The following is a 19,138-nucleotide window of genomic DNA, read 5'->3' on the forward strand; positions in this document are numbered from 1 at the left end:
CCTTCACTCCTTCTCAGCACCTTGACTGAAACAGATGGAAGACAAGACTCACCCGGGGCCCTCTCAGAACATGTGTCTCTTTGTAGGGAAACTGAGTTTCTCAGGTGGTGGTGGATCTGCACTGAGGATTGAGTGTGCTCACCCAGGGACAGGAAGTGGGAGCTGCAGGTCTCCAGGATGAGGCCTAATGCCCAAGCTGCCTGTGGCCTGTTCTTGGAGCATCAAGAGGCAGAATGGTACAGCCACCTCTCCATGGGGCAGAGGTCCCTTGTCCTTGATTGTCATCCCGATTCTGTTCCCACTACTCTGCGTCTATTATCTATGGTGAGAATTGTGAGCACAAGCCAAGGGCCCTGCCATATCAGTGCTGCAGGCGTTGGAGCCAGAAGAAGGCTGGCTGTGACCCCCTCTATCTGTGGGTTCCTCCTTCCTCCCCAAGAGGCCTCAGTTCATTTCTTGTTTAATTGTTGAAGTGATGTGGTACAGTACTCACTCAGGGTCTGAGCTTGACAGGGGCAGTCTACCCTTGTTTTTATATAACAAAGGGAAAACACATCCAATCAGGCTTGCACACAAACCAATGAGGCAAAGCCAACCCTACCCCTCTCTCCAGTCAGTCCCTGCTCAGACTTCCTTGTGTCCATACCAGAAGCAGTTCTGTGTGTGTGTGTGTGTGTGTGTGTGTGTGTGTGTGTGTGTGTGTGGTTTCAGAAGGCCAGACATAGCTGGGTACTGCTGGTGACTCATGCCTGCAATCGTAGCTACTCAGGAGGCTGAGATCCAGAAGATTATGGTTTGAAGCCAGCCCGCCCAGGCAGAAAAGTCCTAAAGACTCCATTTTCCAATTAACAGGCAAAAAACAGGGCTGGAGTTATGGCTGAAGTAGTAGAGTACTCACCAAGCAGGCAAGCCAGTCAAGCATATTTGAAGAGCTGAGTGCAAACTCTGGTTGTGGGGGGGGGGGGGGGAACACAGTCACAGATGTACATGTTATTTCGAAATATATGGAGGTTGCAAACTCCTGAATATCTCTGTGAAGTTGTCCCTACCTTGCCTTCCTTCCTTGGCTTGGTAGCACATTGGTCCCATCACACCTAGACTAGAAGGCAGAGCTGTGGAAGTCCTGGGGACTCTGAGGAAGAATTCTCCCTTACAGTTCCCATCCAGGCCACTATTGACTCTGCTTTTTAAAAGCTTTGCCCCCAATTATGCATCACCTGAGAAAGCCCCTTCTCTCCAGCCTCAGTTCTCCTGCCTGCTCAATGGGTGTTGGATGAGGCTGTCCCTGGGTCCTTCTGAGAGCAAGGGGGGTTCTGGAGAACAGGTCAGCCGCAGTCTTACCTAGAACCAGGGTCCTCAGGGTTGGGGAGGGGGGATCCTCAGGCATACTTCATACACATCTCTGAGCAGGCCCCGCAGCGCAGAGTGGCCAAGGCGGGTAGAGGATCAGGTAAGGAGCAGAGTGTTCTGGGACCACCTAAACCCATCTTAGGGGGGCTTGCAGTCACCAGGCCAAGTGGCAGTCTCCATTTGTCTTGGATATTTCACAGCCCACCTGGTGGAACCTGACCAGCTTTTGCTTGTTTGTCTAAGTGGGAAGATGGAGGCTCAGCTGCCTGGGCTGGCCCCACAAACTGCCCTGCAGCCAGGGTCCCATGGCTTGCTGGGCAGCCGCAGGCTGGGCCACAGGGACTGAGGAGAGGGAACTTAGGGTAGGTGCGGGGGTAGGACAGCTGAAGCTGGCAGGGGGGAGGGTATTAGCAAGGAGGGCAGTAGGGCTGGGTTGTAACAGTCACATGGAAGCCTTTGGCACAAGCTGGGAACAGGAAGGAAGAGACTGGACTGGCCTGAAGCAGGACTCTGGTTAGTTCTCCGATCTTCTGCCCTCACTATGCCTGTAGCCTCCGTCCTCACCCCAGAGAAATGGCCTGGAGCAGCCTCTGCGAGTGGCCTCAGCCTCCTCCTCAGCAACACTGCAGCAACCCTTCGCTGCCAGGGGCAGTGGCTGATGAGCCAGGACCTCCTCTGGTCATCGCAGATGCAGAGATCATTTGGATCCTCAGGAGCCTGCAGGGAGGTGGGTGCCGGACCTGGACCGCCATCCAGGATCTGCTTAATCCTCAGGTGCCAGGCCTTGCCTTCTCCTTCGTGTCTTGTGAGAAAGGAGAACTGGACATGAGTGGACACAGACATAAACAGCAACAGATATAGATCCATGGATGCTTACAGACTCCACACAGATGTGAATGAGTCTAGGCGCAGGCTTGAGCTATTAAAAGTGTGTGTGTGTGTGTGTGTGTGTGTGTGTGTGTGTGTGTGTGTGTGTACAGCAAGGTTTGAACTCAGGGCCCTTTTTGCTCATGTCTGTCTCTCTACCACTTGAGCCACTCCTTCAGCCTGACCTTTTGTTCATTAAGTGAAGATAAAGTCTTGTGAATGTTTCTGCCCAGACTGGCCACGATCATCCAGATTTCAGCCTCCTGAGAAGCTATGTTTATAGGCATAAGTCACCAATGATGGAGAAAGGACCATTCTTTTTGTTGTTGTTGTTGGTGGTGGTGGTCATTGGGCTTGAACCCAGGGCCTGGGCACAATCCCTGAGCTCTTTTACTCAATGCTAGTTCACTACCACTTCGAGCCACAGCACCACTTCCATTTTTGATGGTTGAGACAAGAGTCTCCCAGATTCCAGGCTTAAAAGGACCACTCCTGCTGGGTACTGGTGGCTCACACCTATGATCCTAGCTATTCAAGAGGGTGAGATCTGAGGATCGTGGTTCAAAGCCAACCTGGGCAGAAAACTCTGTGAGACTCTTATCTCCAACAAACTACTCAGGCCAGCTTTGGCCCAAGTGGTAGAGCACGCACCTCAAGCAAAAGAAACTTGGGGACTGTGTTCAGGCCCAGACTTCAAGCTCCAGGACTAGAAAAAAAAAAGGAGCACTCTTATAGGCCCAAAACAGTCAAATAGTGTCCATTCTATGTGGCTAACCCAACAACTGTAGTTATAAAGACATGACTGCAATGATGGTGTGGGCATAAATCACACATGTACACAGACATGCATGACCATGTCCATTATTAAAGGATACAGTGCTCACTGAATGATTTGATTCCTGAATGGGCCTACATAAATCTTACTGACCTTGGCTCTGTCAGTTATGCCCCTCATCCCACCCTGCTTGCACCAAGGCCCTGATACAATCCTGATATAGTCCAGGGGCCTCTGTGGTCTGGAGTCTCTTTTCCTGGGATCAGCCCTCCAGAAGTGCCCATTAGGACCCAACTTCATTGTCCAGTATAGCGGTGCACAGCAAAAGCCAGCTTTAGCCAGTGGAGTTGACACTCTACATTGCAATTTATTGCTGGTATAACCCTGGTTAAGATGTCACATATTGTAGCCTCCATTTCCATTTTCTAGTAGAGCTACCTTGTGGGAAAAGCCTTGTGAAGGTGAACTAGGATGCGATCTGCCAGGATCTGACACGTTCATATACAAAATGACTAAAACTGATCCGCCCCTCTCTCTCTCTGCTTTGCTACTGGGCCTCTCTTGGCTGCCAGACAAGAAGAATTGCTTTGCCCACAGTGCATGGAGGAAGACCACAAACATCTTCCCATAAAACATTTTTTTTTAACTGCCAAGTATCCCTAAGAGTATTTTATAAAGTTCAAAGAAGAAAGCAAATATTCCCTAATCCTATAACCAGAACTAGCATGTTAAGAATGCTTTTATTTACCATTTGCAAGTAAAGAAAACCTGACTCAATAGAGTTTAAGGGAAAAGGGAATGCATGAGGTCATGTGATCTCAGTAATCAGAAGTTTGTTAGGCGTCAGGTATTAAAGGAGGTCAGCAAGCCTGGGTCCTTCTCTATCTTTCCATACACTTCTTCTGGGCAGCTTTCTCCTGTGGTAGGATCAGTGCCCATCTGCAAGGCCATCTCCATTGCTCCTGAAAAAGTCTCAGAGCTCCATTTGGTTGACTCAGACCAGGTCATGTGTCCTTTCTTGTGCCAGTCATTGTGATTCTGATTGGCTGGGCCTGGGTCCCAAGTTCATGATGGGGCATGAGGATGAAATTAGTCCTACATGAGCACATGGCCTGAAAGGGCCAGTTCTCCAAAGGAAATTGGGGTGGTCTTTCCAACAGAGGGGTACAGAGTCATCTCTGTCACATATCTGAAATAATGTAATCATATTCAGTCTTTCCTCCAAATACTATACATGATCAAAAGTGACGGGAAGCTTAGAGGGGAATCATTTGCTACCCACAAACCCAAGTGCCAGTTGTCTGGCTGCACCCTAAGAACTGCTATGCTCTGGCACTCTCTCACAGATGTTGTCTGCTTTTATACTTTCTATCCAGCCCCCCAGCCCCCCACAGCAGCCACCTCTGAACATCAAATACTCCACAGACATGTCTCCCTTAGAGAGAACCAAGGTGACTTCTGGCCCTGATGGGATAGAAGCATCTGCAGGGACCCCAGGCCCAGAAAGAAAACGGGTTTCAAGTTCTATCTGCCACCTGATAAAAGGCAGTTACTACAAAGCCAGTTGTCCTGCCTCTCTCTGACTGAAGTCCCCCCACCCCACACTTTCCAGCAGGTGACTGAAATGAGGTAGTGGGTGACAATGTTACATTCTGGGCTGGGCAGGGAATTCTGAGGTCTTAGGGGAGGGTGGTGCCAGGTGAAAGAGGAGCCTCTAGTGCAGTCTATGGTGAACACATGCAAGAGCTCTCCCAGCCTCAGTCATCAGGGGATACTTGTTATAGCGGCTGGCCTTGCATACCCTGACTGGTTCATTCTCCCTGGAAAGGGTCCTATGCCTTCAATATAGCAAAGAAGACACTCACCAAAGCACAGGCATGCCCCTAGCTGCTACTTCTGTGTCAGCCACAGGGTGGGCTCCCCTGGACCCCAGGCCAGCACAACTCTCTCTTGTAAGACAGAAGAGCTTTGATTAGCAAAGAGCTTCTGCCTGAGGCCGGCCATTGGGGACAGCTCCTTTATTGTTCCTTCAAGTAGAACCTCCAATTACATTAACAGTGAAGCTCCATCAGGGATTTGGGGATTTTGAAGTGACTTTTGGATGTTCTGGAATCTTCCCTTCAGAGTTCATTGGGCTGGGCCCCTTTTCCCAGCGCACTTTAGGAAGAGCCTTTCCTGAGTAGAGGAGCAGATGTTGATTTGCATATATGCATGTGTTTGGCCTCTGATGAGATTAGGAGGTGCATTTTTAATCAAAGCCTCCAGCGAGCTGGGCCCAGGGAGGCAGGCTCCGAGGTGGGAAGAGGAAATGTCACAGCAAAGAGGGTGTGGGCCTGTGAGAAAGAAACTCTCAGAGCCAAGAGCTTTGTGTATGGAGGCTGAGAGGGGCTGGCAGGCTATGAGGCTGCAAAATGGAGCAAAGATGGAAGGAGGCTCAGAAGTGAGGGCATTGCCCTGCCCCCTTCAAAAAAGCCGAGATAAAGCTGGCTACAGAGACTCATGCCTGTTATCCTAAAGACTCAAGAGGCTGAGATCTGAGCATCCAGGTTCAATATCAGTTCAAATTCAAAGCCAGTTCAAAGAACATGAGACTCTTATCTCTAACTATCAAAAAAAAAAAAAAAAGCCAGAAGTGGAGCTGTGGCTCAAGTGGTAGAATATTAGGCTGGGGCACAAAAGTTCAGGGATTGGGCTTAGGCCCTGAGTTCAAGCCCCAGGCCTAGCACACATGTGTACACAAACACACATGCACATGCACACACATATCCTGAAACAAGCCCTGTGTCTCCCCAAGACCCCTTTTCCTCTATAGAGTGGAAGTTGGGGTGCTGCTGCTGGACCCAATACCATTTCCACCAGCATGGAATGCTCTGCAAATTCCTGCCCTCGTTATGTGGATGAGAGTAACTTTCTCCTGAGGGCGGAGGTGAGTCACTGCCCCTTTGTCTCCTGTGGACAACAGGCCCTGAAGAAAGGATTGCAAATCCAAGGGGCAGGGGACTGAGCACTTGGCCTGCAGGAAGTTCCTTTCCCTTTCATCAAGATGCACAACTGAGGGGCAAGGGTAAGGTGGGAATTCTCCACACTTTTCTGAGGAATGAGAGAGTCCTTCCTTCCACAGGAAGATAGGATTGAGAAAATACTCCTGGAGGTATGGAACTTCTGAGTAGTCTGGGGGTCTATGGACATGTATTCCTTGAACACAACAAGTACATTGCTACCCCAGGACCTTTTCAGTGTCTATTCCCTCTTTCCCCTTCACTACCCCCCGCCAAACCTGGAATGCACTGTCTCTCACAATTACACTCCCCTTTCATTTAATTCTCTCCAGAAATGTCACCTTCCTGGAATGGCCTTTCCTCAACATGCCCTCTTCAATAATTACTCCATGTTCCTCTTCTTTTGGAAACCCAGAGCATCTTGACCTTGCCTCTGTTTTTTGTTTGTTTGGTTTGGTTTGTTTTTGTCCGTGGTGGGACTTGAACTCAGGGCCTGGGTACTGTCCCTGAGATCTTTTTGCTCAAGGCTAGCAGTACTCTACCACTTTGAGCCACAGCCCCACTTCCAGTTTACTGGTGGGTTTTTTTTTTTTTTTTTGTTTGTTTTTTGGAGATAAGAGTCTCACAGACTTTCCCTGCCAGGTCTGGCTTTGAACCATGATCCTCAGATCTCAGCCTCCTGAGTAGCTAGGATGACAGGCATGAGCCACCAGTGCTCAGCTGCTCTGTTCATATTTTCAGGAGACCATTCTCTGCATGTCTGCCCTGTGCTGGGTCAACAGCATCCTCAGCCTCATTCATTAGTTCATCTTCCCTCCAAAGTTACTGACAATCAGATGTCTCCAGATGTTGCCAGACCTGCGCTGGGTGGGGGGCAGCCTTCCTGGCGGAAACACATGGTCCAGCCTGCATCGGGCTTTGCACATCTCAATTCTCATCTTCTGTTTATCCAGGTGGCATCCATCCAGGCCAGAGCTGCTCCATCAAGAAGGCCAGAGAATGAAGAAACAAAGCCACAGTCTCAGGGTTTCCTTGCTGCCCATGTGCATACATGTGGGCTGGAGGCAGAGGGGCATGTTCCTGTGGCTGGTGGGTGCTAGAAGCCATTGGGAAGAGGCAGGTCTCTGCAGGGGTATGTCATTTTTCACAGGTCTAAGGGAACCAGCATCTCCAGGGACTCTCCAGGTCACCGACTCTCACATTTCTGAAGGGACTTGAAGCTGCTTTGCGTGAGACAGCATAGAACCCTCTCCCCATTCCTGCCTGACTTAGAAGCATATCTAGCTTGTACATGTGATGAAGAAGATGGACATGATGGTACCCATGCCTTTCCAACCTCCAGCTCCTTTACTCTGCCCCTGATGAGGCGGGCGCCTGCCTTGAGGGTCCTCTCGATATTCTTTGACTGTTCAAAGCACATCCTGCCTCAGGGTCTTAGCACTTGCTATTGCCTCGTACAAGGGAGATGTGCATGGCTGGCACTCCCCCCACCCCTGCACCTCTTCTAGAGTCTACTCCAAAGCTACCTGTTCTGAAGGGTCCCCTATGTCCCCATAGAGTGTCAGCGGTGCTTTTGTTCTCTGCTATATAGACTATTAGTGCATAGATTATTGTTTAGTGCATTCCAGTGACCCACACAGGGCCAGAATGCACCACCATGCATCCAATGGGACCAATGTGGGTATGGTGATGGAGCACCAGCATCTACCACCACAGACAGACGGCATATTTACTCAGCAAATACTGAAGCCCCATTGAACTCTAGTTGGAAACATACTTAGAGCTAGAGAAGTGACATCCCTCAGTGCTACCCAAGCCACTCCCAAACTCATGGCCCTCACTAAAGAGAAGAGGGGCTGTCAATCCATGCCATGTACTGCCTATACTTACTCCTCGAGGCTGGGCTCCCCGGCTCCTGGAAGGGAAGCCCCTGATCCATCTGCTTTGCACCCCAAGGCTGAGCTCACAGAGACCCTGTACCAGAACAGACTTGGTGTGCATCTCTTCTCAGGTGCATGCTCACTTCCACTGGAGGCTCGCCCCATGCCCCTTCATACCTTGTCCCCCAGAATCCCTCACATCCTGATCAGGAGAGGGCCTGCTCTCCCTGGTCAGCCCTGCCATCCTCCTTCCTTCCTATCAATGAATTCCTCCATGGCCTTGTCTCTGGATTCTTCCCACAAACACTCTTATCTCTGGGGACTGCTGTATGGGTGTCTCAGGTCCGGCAGCCACTGCAGCTCTTTTTCTCCGGGTGTCTGGCTTGGCGCCTGGCTTCTGTGCAGATGTAGCATCAGATTTCAAACGGATCTCTCACCCAAACCAATCCACAGGGGAGAAGGAAGGTGAGATTGTTCTACACCACGGTCCCCCAAGACTGAGGAGGGGCCTTCAGAGCCTATGATTTCCCAGAGACGCTCTCCATGGGTGTCTTCATCCAGGCTCCCTAGATTGGCCTTTTCCCCAGTCTGAGGGCCTCAGCTGGTTCTCTCTATATCCTTTCCTGCCCCAGAAACTTCTGAAGCCTGGTCAGAGTCCATCACCCCAAGGATTAACTGCCTCACCCTGGTTCAAACTGCTCAGTGTCAAATGGATTTCTTGGGCTGGAGAGCAGAGCCAGCAGAGCTGGGCTGAGCAAGCAACCTGGTTTTTCTGCTGACTATCGGGGCTCCCCAGCCGAAGAGCTTTCCCAGGACAAATCTCAGCCCTGCTTTCCCTGGCTCGCTCCCGCCGTATGAAAACAACTTTATCTCTAAAGAGCAAATAACACCCAGCGCTCATCACAGATGCCAAGAACTGTTTCTGTTTTGATTTTTGAAAATAAAAATTCTACTGAGTTCAATAACATTCGGAAGCCGCTTCCCTCAGTGGAAATTAAAGGAATCCAAGACACCGGAGAAGCCACCGACCTCCCTAATTAAAGCTGCAGCAACGGCGGGAATCCGCTTCCTCCCACCAGCCTGCGCTCCCTGAGCCCAGAACAAAGCCCGGCTCCATCAATATTTCATTCCCTCTTTTCTTCCGCGATAACAATGCCGTGTGTTCTGCGTGTGCCCCCCAAAAAGACATGCAGAGCTATGTTAATTAGGGTTTAAATAATTGACACCCTACATCTCACTGTGTTTTCGAAGTGTGCAGACTGGGCTGTGGGCTCAGCTCGTAATTGACTGTGTTCACTCACCATCATAGCCTGGGTCCGACTGTCTGTCTATCTGTCCGGTTTGGCAGGTATGGGTTTGGGGAACTGCTAATCCCACTTCTCCCCAAAGGCTCCTCTCCTGAGGTTTTAGGTATTTTTTTCCCCTTTGAGTTGTAAGCAGTAGTCCATGAGCTGGGTTAATTTGAAGCTGACTCACAGGAAGTGGGCTCTTCATATTGTCCCATGCTGGACCAGGCCAGGCCACCCCCACGCTCTGGCTCCAACTTCCTTCTCAACACACTTTTTAAGTGCTTGGTGTTGGGAAAGGTCTAGAAAATAGTTTCTGAAGGGAGAAGGAGGGAGGAGTGGAGGGAAGGAACGGGTAGATGGGAGAGTAGATGGAAGGACGTATGCATGTATACAGATGGATACGTGGATGCAAATGGACTGGTGCATACGTGCATGGATGGGTGAATGCATGGATGGATACATGGATAGATGGGTGGGTGAATGGATGGATGGGTGGATGGATGGATGGGTTGATGGATGGATGGATAAGTTTCTTCTGTTGCCTATGCTGACCAATTTCCTAGAAAAGACAATAAAAGCAATGTAGGCAGGTCCTTTTGTGTGGACAGAACTTTATTGCCCTGTTTTGTGACCACAACACTAAGACTGTAGGGAAGTGGTAAGGACCATAAACTCTAGGCTAGATGGCCAAGGTGTGGATCCCAGCTCCACTGCTATGAGCATGGATAAAGTTTTCAGCCTCTCCGTGCCTCAGTTTCCCCATCTGTAAAGTGAGGATAATGACAGTATCTACCCCCCAGGGTGGCTGTGAACATTTTGCTTGTTAATGTAGTTGTGTTCCATCAAGCAGAAGACTCTGTGGCTGCTCTGGTTGTCCAACATCACTGCTGTCTTAGAAGTAATGACTGAGTTCATTTCTCCAAGAAGTCTCAACTCGAATGTCCAGAGAGACATCAAGCTAGCCAGGGTCCCAGCCTCCTGCAATTTGTTCTTGTCTGTTAGCCTTCAGGCTGTTGCTCTGATGTTGGGGCTGCACTGTGAAGTCTATGCGGGTACAGAGGACTCAGAGCTGTGCCAGGTGGCTTCCCATCTTGGGACCTTTGTCTCAGGACTTCACAGTCCCCTACTCCACCCACCACACAAGCAGCGTGCATTCTCACAACTCTGCCATGCTGCTTCTGTCCATGGAGGGCCAAAGTGTGTATGAGTTCTTGCTACAGCTACCAAGCTTCCTTCCTGCTGCATCTTGACCTCTGACCCCTCTCTCAGCCTCACCCCCGTCCCCATCCCCACAGAGGTCATTACTTGCCACAGGTTCAGATGTTCAGAGGTCATCCCCTGGGCTGCTTCCCAGACCTTGCTACCTGTGCTGGTTACCTCCTGGCCTTGCTCTCCACTGGTCAGCAACACTGTCATTCTCACTTAGGTCTCCCGGTGTTTACTCACACTGTTCCCTCCACTAGGAGTGCCCTGACTTCACCTCTTGCCTGGAAAATCCTATAACTGGTCATCTATGTCATTGTGACTATTCCATGATCCTTGGGGTTCCCATGGTGCTAGTCACAGGATCACAAATAGCAGTGTCCACCACTTGGTCCTCAGGTGTATAAGGAGCGTGCCAAAGGCAAGGGGCTGAGGGTGGCATGTTTCAGCTCCAAGGCCCAATACAACAGCTGCCCTTAAAAGTACTGAATGGATGCCAGATAGATGGAGGGATAAATGGATGTGTGGATAGATCAAGGAGTGGTTAGGTAGGTGGGTGAATGGATGGATGGATGGATAGGTGTATAGATAGATCAATGGGTGACTGGCTGGATGCAGAGAGGAGAGGATGAATAGAAGTGTGAATAGATGGATGGATGGGTGGGTGGGTGGGTATATGGATGGATGAATGAATGGGTGGTTGGATGAGTGAAGGTATGTAGATAGATACGTGGGTGAGTAGATGCAATAGTGTTCAGCAACCTTGGTCTGCTGCACGGACAGTTGTTTTGTATGGGGCTCTGCACCTATTCTCGCGTGTGTTGGTAACTCTACTTTCACCACCTTTAGGAGAAATGCCTTGCTAGATTAACATCTGAAGCCTGGACACATACTACTACCTGGGAACCAAGGAGGGAATTGCTGTTTTCCCACCAGAATCTGATCCTCTCAGGAAACCAACATGACCCCATGGGGCATGGCTCGTCAGAGAATGAGACCTGCACACAACATGTGGGACTAAGAGGGGAAACAAGAGCCATCACTTTTAACTCTCTTCCTGCCCCAGACTCAGATCTTCCTCCCTGGTACTTGAGGAGCCCTGAGGGGATGCTCTACCCTCCTTCCTCCTCCTTTCTTTGCTGCCTTGGTCCTGGTCTAGCTGAGTTTCCTGTCGACCTCTGCAGGGACCCAGGCTATCCCACTCCCCACTCAACAGTCTCCTTCCCAGGACCTCCTGTAAACTCACCCCAAAAGGAAGCTGTGGGACTGCTCCCTGACTCCCTCTGATCAGGGGCACCAAGGAATTCCCAGCCATTCTTGACCATGAGCAAGGTTCTCCTCCACCAGAAACTGTATACTTTTACTCCCAGTGGGGTGTGGGGGCTAAGGTGTGCACTATTCTAGCTAGAGAAATGATGCTTGAGATACCACCTCAGGGCCTTGGCATGTTCTGGGCCTCAGCCTGGAACACTGGCTCACCTCTACTCTTTCCAGAAGCCCTTCCTAATGCTCCCTATAGTGTTTTCCCTCCTCCTCTGTCCCTTTCTCGTGGCACTCCACTGGACTGCTGTTGTACTCTCCATATCTGTCTTTCTGTCTTCCTTCTCAACCTGAGGGGTCTGAGGAGGCAGGGGTTGGTTGTGGGCCTCAATAGTGTGTTGCTCACTGGCCCTTTCCAGGCTTCTCACTGAAGCTCTTGGGGACTCTTGCTGATCTTCTCAACCTTCCATACAGCTGCTTTCCAAGCAGCTGGAACCAAAGTTCTTCCTGCCCCCACTCCTCTTTCTCCTTAACCCTGGGCTTCCTCGGGCCCAAAATACCATGTGTAAGCATTTATCACAGGTAGAGACCCCCTCACCTGAGCCTTAGGGAACCTGTTCTGCTGCTTACTCTGTGGTGCCACCCAGATCTCCTGACCCCCTTCCCCCTGCCCCTGACAGCCTTGCCCAGGCCAGGATGGCTCAATGCCACTCACCTGCCTCCAGGCTTCCTCTGAGCAAAACCTGACCCTGACACTACACAATTGTGTGGACCTTGGCCAGCTGCTTAACCTCTTCTTCACCTAGGCATCCCATCTGTAAAATGGGACCATGGCAGCACCTAACACATGGGCTTGGAGAGGGATCAGAAGAGCTTATATACCCATTCACCCATCCATCCATCCATCCATCCTTGAATGGTTCTGAACACCAATAATGTTTTTTTTTTTGTTGTTGTTGTTTTTTGCCAGTCCTGGGCCTTGGACTCAGGGCCTGAGCACTGTCCCTGGCTTCCTTTTGCTCAAGGCTAGCACTCTGCCATTTGAGCCACAGCGCCACTTCTGGCCATTTTCTGTATATGTGGTGCTGGGGAATCAAACCCAGGGCCTCATATATACGAGGCAAGCTCTCTTGCCACTAGGCCATATCCCCAGCCCCATGAACACCAATAATGTTATAGAAACTCTTTCTGTGGCCATCCTTGGAGTTTCTTCCAGTGAAGTCGTAAGGCTGGGCATAACCATGTGCCCTTGCAGATCTAGCTTGCGACCCTGTCACTGCATCTTCTCTCTTTTCTCCATGGTATCCTCAATGCCTGGCCTCTAGCACCCCATACTCCTCCCTTCTCTTGCTTCCTCTTCTCTGGGGAGCCTCCCTTCTGAGAATCAGAGAACCATAGATCCCTATATGTATGTCTTATCAGTGCTTTAAAAATCACCACCACTTAGAAGCTTGGACCAACACTCAAGAACTCAGTTTCCCAGATCAAGCAGCTTGGGCATGGCTGAGTTGGGCCTTCAGCTCACAGCCATCCGTAATCCAAGCTCACCTGTACTTTGTGATCTCTACTCAATGAAGGAAGGAATTCAACTTCCTGTGGCTGTAGACTTGAAGTCTTGGCTTTATGGAGGATTACCCCTAGCTTCAGTTCTGAGGGTCACTGGCACTGGGCTTGCAGACAAGCCCTGCCACAGGGTCATTTACAGAGTCTTCACCTCCACAGCAGCTCATATCTTCAAAGCTACTGGAGGAAACTTCAAGAAGGTCCCAGTTTCTCTTTTCGGCTTTTCTCACTTGATTAGATCAGGAGAATCTCCCTTTAGTGCAACTTAAAATCAACAGATATTAGTTATGTCGACCAAATTCCTTCCCCTTTTCTGTCTAATTAAAATATGAAATCTCATGATATGTCTAAGTTCTGTCCTAATCCAATGTGAAAGTATCATACAGAACATGGAAATCACGGTCCAGGAATCTCAGAGGCTGTATTAATTCATTTTGTTGCTATAGCAAAATACCCAAGATGGGCCAGCTTGATAAAGAAAAGAGATTTACTTAACTTAGCTTGGAGAGGTTGAAGGCACTGGAGAAGCATAGCTCAGTCTGGCCTTTGTTGGCCTTATCATTTCATGGTAGAACCTTAATCAGCCCATGAAACAGGAAGCGAGTGAGACACTGGACTCCTCAAGTTCTTTCTGGGGGCACAACTCCTAGGAATGACTAAAGGCTCCATACCATTGCCAGCACCGCCACCCTGAGGACTGATTTCCCAGCTTGTGAACTCGGGAGTCACACTGTGTGAAGACACAGCAAGGGCATTCAGTATTCTGCCTGTCATGAGGGGACCTCCAGCCCTAGCACATGGGTGATGCCCAGAAGCCATTTTTTTCTGGATGACTGAATGGGTGTGCAGGGAGCAGAATGGAGTCAGATCATTCTGGAAGCTGACCTTGAGAGTTCATCTGCTAGTCAACTCCTTCATGGAAGAGACCATCAGAGGTCCTTAAACCTGGACATCAGTGGGCACAGCCTTGTTTCTTGGGAGTGATGCATTATGATGAGGTGGGTGGGTGGGTATCACTTGAGGGTAGATCCCTGTGAGATCTCTGTGCCCCCCTTGGACTGCTCCCAAACCTTTCTCCCTGGCAGAGCATCAGTTCAGTGGTGTCGTCTGGCCCCCAGGCTGGCACAGGGTCCCGCTAGAGCAAGTGAAGGATCCCAGGGGACACCTTGACTTTGAGCAGGACTCAGGTTGTGGGCACTGAGCTGGAAAGAGTCGCTGTCTGAGAGGCCCATGGCATCCTTTATTTATTTGCACTGAAATATTAATTGAGACGAGCGGCATCCATGGGAGAGCTGTCAGCTGAGTAGGCAGGCCTGAGTGGGGAGGAATATGGGTGGCTTCTCTCTCCTAGGCATGGCATAAGCACCCAGCAAAGACCTTACCTGAAAGGTCCCTGACCGAGGGCCTCAACTCACGCTGTGGATTCCCAGTGACTTCCTGTTCTTCAAGAGGGAGAAGAGATAGAAAACTGGGATGGAGACAATAGTGTCTGTGGATTGCCTACTGTGTGCTGGACAGTGTTTATGTCTGACCTCACCTAAGTCTCAAAGCAAGCCTACGCCATGGGCGATGGAACCACACATCTGGAGCAGATGAAGAATTAAGTAATCTGCCAAATGTCACTTGGTATTTTGATTAAAGTTCAAGGTCTTTTGACCATGTCGTGCCTACTGTGAGCTGAGTTGAAAAAAAACAAAACGTTAAAACTTTCAGCACTGGAGTGATTGTGGGTTTTTGAGGGCAGAGCTGGGGTAGAAGCCAGAGGAAGAGGCTGAAGGGATATGACCTCTACCATCCCAGTCCTTATTCATTGAACCTTTTCTGGGCATAGTACTATAGCCCACTCATCCCTCCCAGCTCCCTATAAGAATCTCAAAGGGGCTTAGGGGCATGAAGCATGGGGCTAGTCTCTGAGCGAAAGCTATCTACATGGAGCATCTTGTTTCATGATGACAGTGGATGTTTACAGGGTCCTAAGTGATCACCATGGTATTTAAAGGGCTTTGCCTTCTTCATGTCCTCACAGGCATGTCTGTCAGTCATGTGCTATCAGTAGCCCCATTTTCCACAAGGAAGGGAGTAGCCCTATTTTTCACAAGGGAGGGAGGCTGAACTCCAGAGAGGTGAAGCTCACCACAGGCCGGGGACACACAGAGCTGGTTCTGAAGCAAGACAATCTTCAGGGCAGAACCAATGGGCACCCTCCATGTGACTTACTTCCAGGATGGTCCTGAGGAGACAACCAAAGCTTACAGACTATGTTGAGGGTTTCTGGAGAGGATAGATCCTTCCTATGGCTAAGGGCAAGGCTTATAGGCAGCCATGCAGCACACATTTCAGAATCAGTCCCCTGCCTCTACTCCATCTGCTCTCCGGAATCCTGTCCTGCCTCTGTCTTCCTCCGTGTTCCTTGGTAATCCTTGAGTGTAGGATTCTGGGAAGCCCTAGAAGAATCTTCTAGGCTATTGGACATGTCCCTTCCATCCTTGGAGTCTTAGCGCCAGGTCTGGATCCAGAGCCTTCAGGAGAGCAGTGTGGGTAGAGAATATCACCCTGGGGAGGAACACACAAATACTGAAAAGCCCAGAGGAGAAAGGCTACAAGTACCCAAGTGTGGCCTGTTCGAGAGACAGCCTCACCAGAAAGGAAACCTTGTGCACATGCATGTCCCTGTCTTTACTCTGTGGTATCACCCAGATCTCCTGGACCCACCCTAGACTCATTATTTTTTAATTAAGGAAAAGTACTATGGGACTGGGCATAGTAGTTCACCTCTGTAATCCCAACTCCAGAGGCATAGGTAGGAGGATTGTGGTTTCAGGTTGACCAGGTTCAGGTCAGCTAAAACTTGAGAGTCTATCTCGAAAATAACCAAAGTGCAAAAGGGCTTGTGGGTGTGGCTCAAGTGATAGGGCATTTTCAGGGACAAGGCAGATTCCATTACCACAAAATGAAGGTGGAAGGGGTGGAGAGGGAAAGTATTGAAATCATAAATGTACATGGTTGTAAAAGTCAAATGATTTGATAAAGTTGAGAAGAGCAGGAGCCCTCTGTCCCCAGTTCCCTCAACATCTGTAATCTTTTCTCCTTAAAAAAAAAAAAAATAGGGGTGGGGATATGGCCTAGTGGCAAGAGTGCCTGCCTCATATACATGAGGCCCTGGGTTCGATTCCCCAGCACCACATATACAGAAAATGGCTAGAAGTGGTGCTGTGGCTCAAGTGGCAGAGTGCTAGCCTTGAGCAAAAAGAAGCCAGGGACAGTGCTCAAGCCCTGAGTTCAAGCCCCAGAACTGGCCAAAAAAAAAAAAAACCCAAAAAACAAAAAAAAGATCATTTTCCATTTGGGAAGCTCTTCTACTAGTGGCTGGATTTCTTTGTACCATTTGTTATGATTTAAATGTAATTGCTTTAGGGGGTACAATTGACAGATGAGTTGTTCATAAAGAACCTGATTTGCTGCACTGTGACTATGCACTAGGTGTGGAATCATCTGGAGGTAAGGGACTGAGCCACTACCTTTCTCTCCTTTCCCCTGTGGTCCCTGGCTGGGTACTCATCACAGACAATGTACGATGTCTTCTCAGCCATGGTCAATTTGTTTACATTTTCCAAAAGTAGGCACAAAGAATAGAATCCTATACTGTATAGCCTTTCTTTCATGGCTTCTTTCCATTTATGTCATTATTTTTGTGTTCCTGCTTAACAAGCTCATTACATTCTATCACCTATGTACTATATAAATGATGGTGTGGACATACAATCACTTTGTTTACTTATTATGTCTGTGGATGTTTTAGACAGTTTCTAGTTTTAGCTCTTAGAAATGAAGCTGCTCTGAGCATTCATATATGAGTCTTCATGTAGTTAAATGCTTTCAATTAACTTAACTTGGGTAGACAACAGGTTCAGTCCTATGGTGTGTGTGCATATAGCTTTTTAAAGAAACTTAAAGACTACATGCTCTTCCAAGTGGCGGTACCAATTTATATCCCCATGTGTGAGTTCAAGTCTAGCCTGCCTTGTCAGCACTTGGAACAGTCCATCTACTTTTAGCCATATGTTATGGCTATGTATCTCATTATGACTTAAATTTACATTTACCTAATTAATAATGATACTAAGCATGTATTTATGTGCTTTCATGTGATCTCTATGTCTTCTTCAATAAAGTGTTCAAATCACGGTCTCATTTTGTTTTCATTGTACTGGTTGGTTTATTTTATCATTATACATCTATAAACCAAAAATTTGATTTGTAAACATGATTCTCACAATTTGTGGCTTGTTTTTCATTCCCTATGGCATCTGTTAAAGAGAAGTCCTTAATTTTGATGGAAGACATACTTTTTGTATTTTTTCTTACATATTTCCAATGCTGTTTCTAGAAATCTATGCCTAATCCACAAGCTACAAAGACTTTTTCTCGTTTGTTTTCTCTTTCTGTAATTTTTTTAATTTTAGGTTTGATGTTTTGAATCTATGATCTGTTTTGAGCCTACAATCTGGCTTTAGTCATGAGAGATGTGGATCTCATGTCATATTTTTCAGCAGTGCACCAGGCTTATGTCTGTAGCCCTTGCTACTCAGGAGGCTGAGATCCTCAAAGCCAGTCTAGATAGAAAAGCCCATTCCTCTCCTTCTAGATACGCAGCAGTGAGTAGAGCTGGAGATATGGCTCGTGTGGTAGAGTACCAATCAAGCAAGCATGAGGTGCTTAGTTCAAATCTTGGCCTGAACAATAACAACAATAAAAAAATCACAAGTCAGTGAAAAAGATTACTCCTTTTTCGGGGGGCAAATATGTATCCAAAGATTTATTCTGAAACTTGTCCTTTCTTCACTAAAGTCTCCTTGGATTTTGTTGGAACTCTGCTGTCCATACACTTGTGAATCTACTAATCCTCTCTATCCTGTTTTATTTGTCTGTTTGTCTGTCTCAATAGCTGTACCACAAGATATTGATTACTGCATTGAACATTAACATTGAGTGGTGTTCATCTTCCAACTATCTTTGTTTTCGAAAGTAGTTTGGCTCTTCCAGGTCTTTGGCATACCTCTATTAACATTTTTAAATTTTATTAGTTATGGTAGTAGAGTCTTACAATATTGCTTTCCGGGCTGGGAATACGGCCTAGTGGCAAGAGTGCTTGCCTCATATACATGAAGCCCAGGGTTTGATTCCCCAGCATCACATATATAGAAAATGGCCAGAAGTGGCGCTGTGGCTCAAGTGGCAGAGTGCTAGCCTTGAGCAAAAAGAAGCCAGGGACAGTGCTCAGGCCCTGAGTCCAAGCCCCAGGACTGGCAAAAAAAAAATAAAAAATAAAAAATAAAAAAAAACAATATTGCTTTCCAACATTAAAATTTGTTGTAGCCATTTTGAGCAACCTTGGTGACTTTTATTGTCTTTAAGGCTTATATCATGGCATCATTATTACCAGCTCTATCTAAATTTCTGCATGAACACATTCAGATAAACAGATTCACTGGCTTGTGTTTTTATGTCTTCAATGCATGAATCTTTATCTTATTTCATATTTTTGGTATGTTTTAATTTTTAGTTATATGTATTTATTGATAGAAATACAACTGGTTTTCATGTATGGACTGGTCTATCTCAAATGCTATATCCTTGTTATAGTCACTTATTAGTTTTGGCATATTACTGTCAGTGTAATGAAATTTTCATTGATTAGCGAATAAAGGAAATATTGTTTCCTGCTTTCTAAGCTGGATTTTTTTCAGTTGTTTTTCTTGCCTTATCACAACAGCTAGACCATTTTAAACAATAGTAAATACAAGTATGGGAAGGGGACAAATTTTGGGTTTTATCTTCAGAAAGAAGGAATTCATATTTCCCTAGTATGTATCAGCTATGTTTCCATATAGTCCCCTTATTAAGTTGAGACAGATTTTTCTCTGTTCCTAGTTTGTGATGTACATATGTGTA

At 47.9% G+C, this 19,138-nt stretch overlaps 1 non-coding gene across 1 annotated transcript; it reads right to left on the bottom strand.

Annotated features, from left to right (window-relative positions):
• Positions 1-18,554: 18,554 nt before the first annotated feature.
• LOC125358888 lies at positions 18,555-18,685 on the bottom strand. The gene has a single exon (XR_007212417.1). It is a non-coding gene; the product is annotated as a small nucleolar RNA SNORA33 (small nucleolar RNA).
• Between the last annotated feature and the right edge of the window lie 453 nt (positions 18,686-19,138).

The sequence above is a fragment of the Perognathus longimembris genome, chromosome 10 (genome assembly GCF_023159225.1).
Source record: "Perognathus longimembris pacificus isolate PPM17 chromosome 10, ASM2315922v1, whole genome shotgun sequence".
Classification (NCBI taxonomy): Eukaryota; Metazoa; Chordata; class Mammalia; order Rodentia; family Heteromyidae; genus Perognathus; species Perognathus longimembris.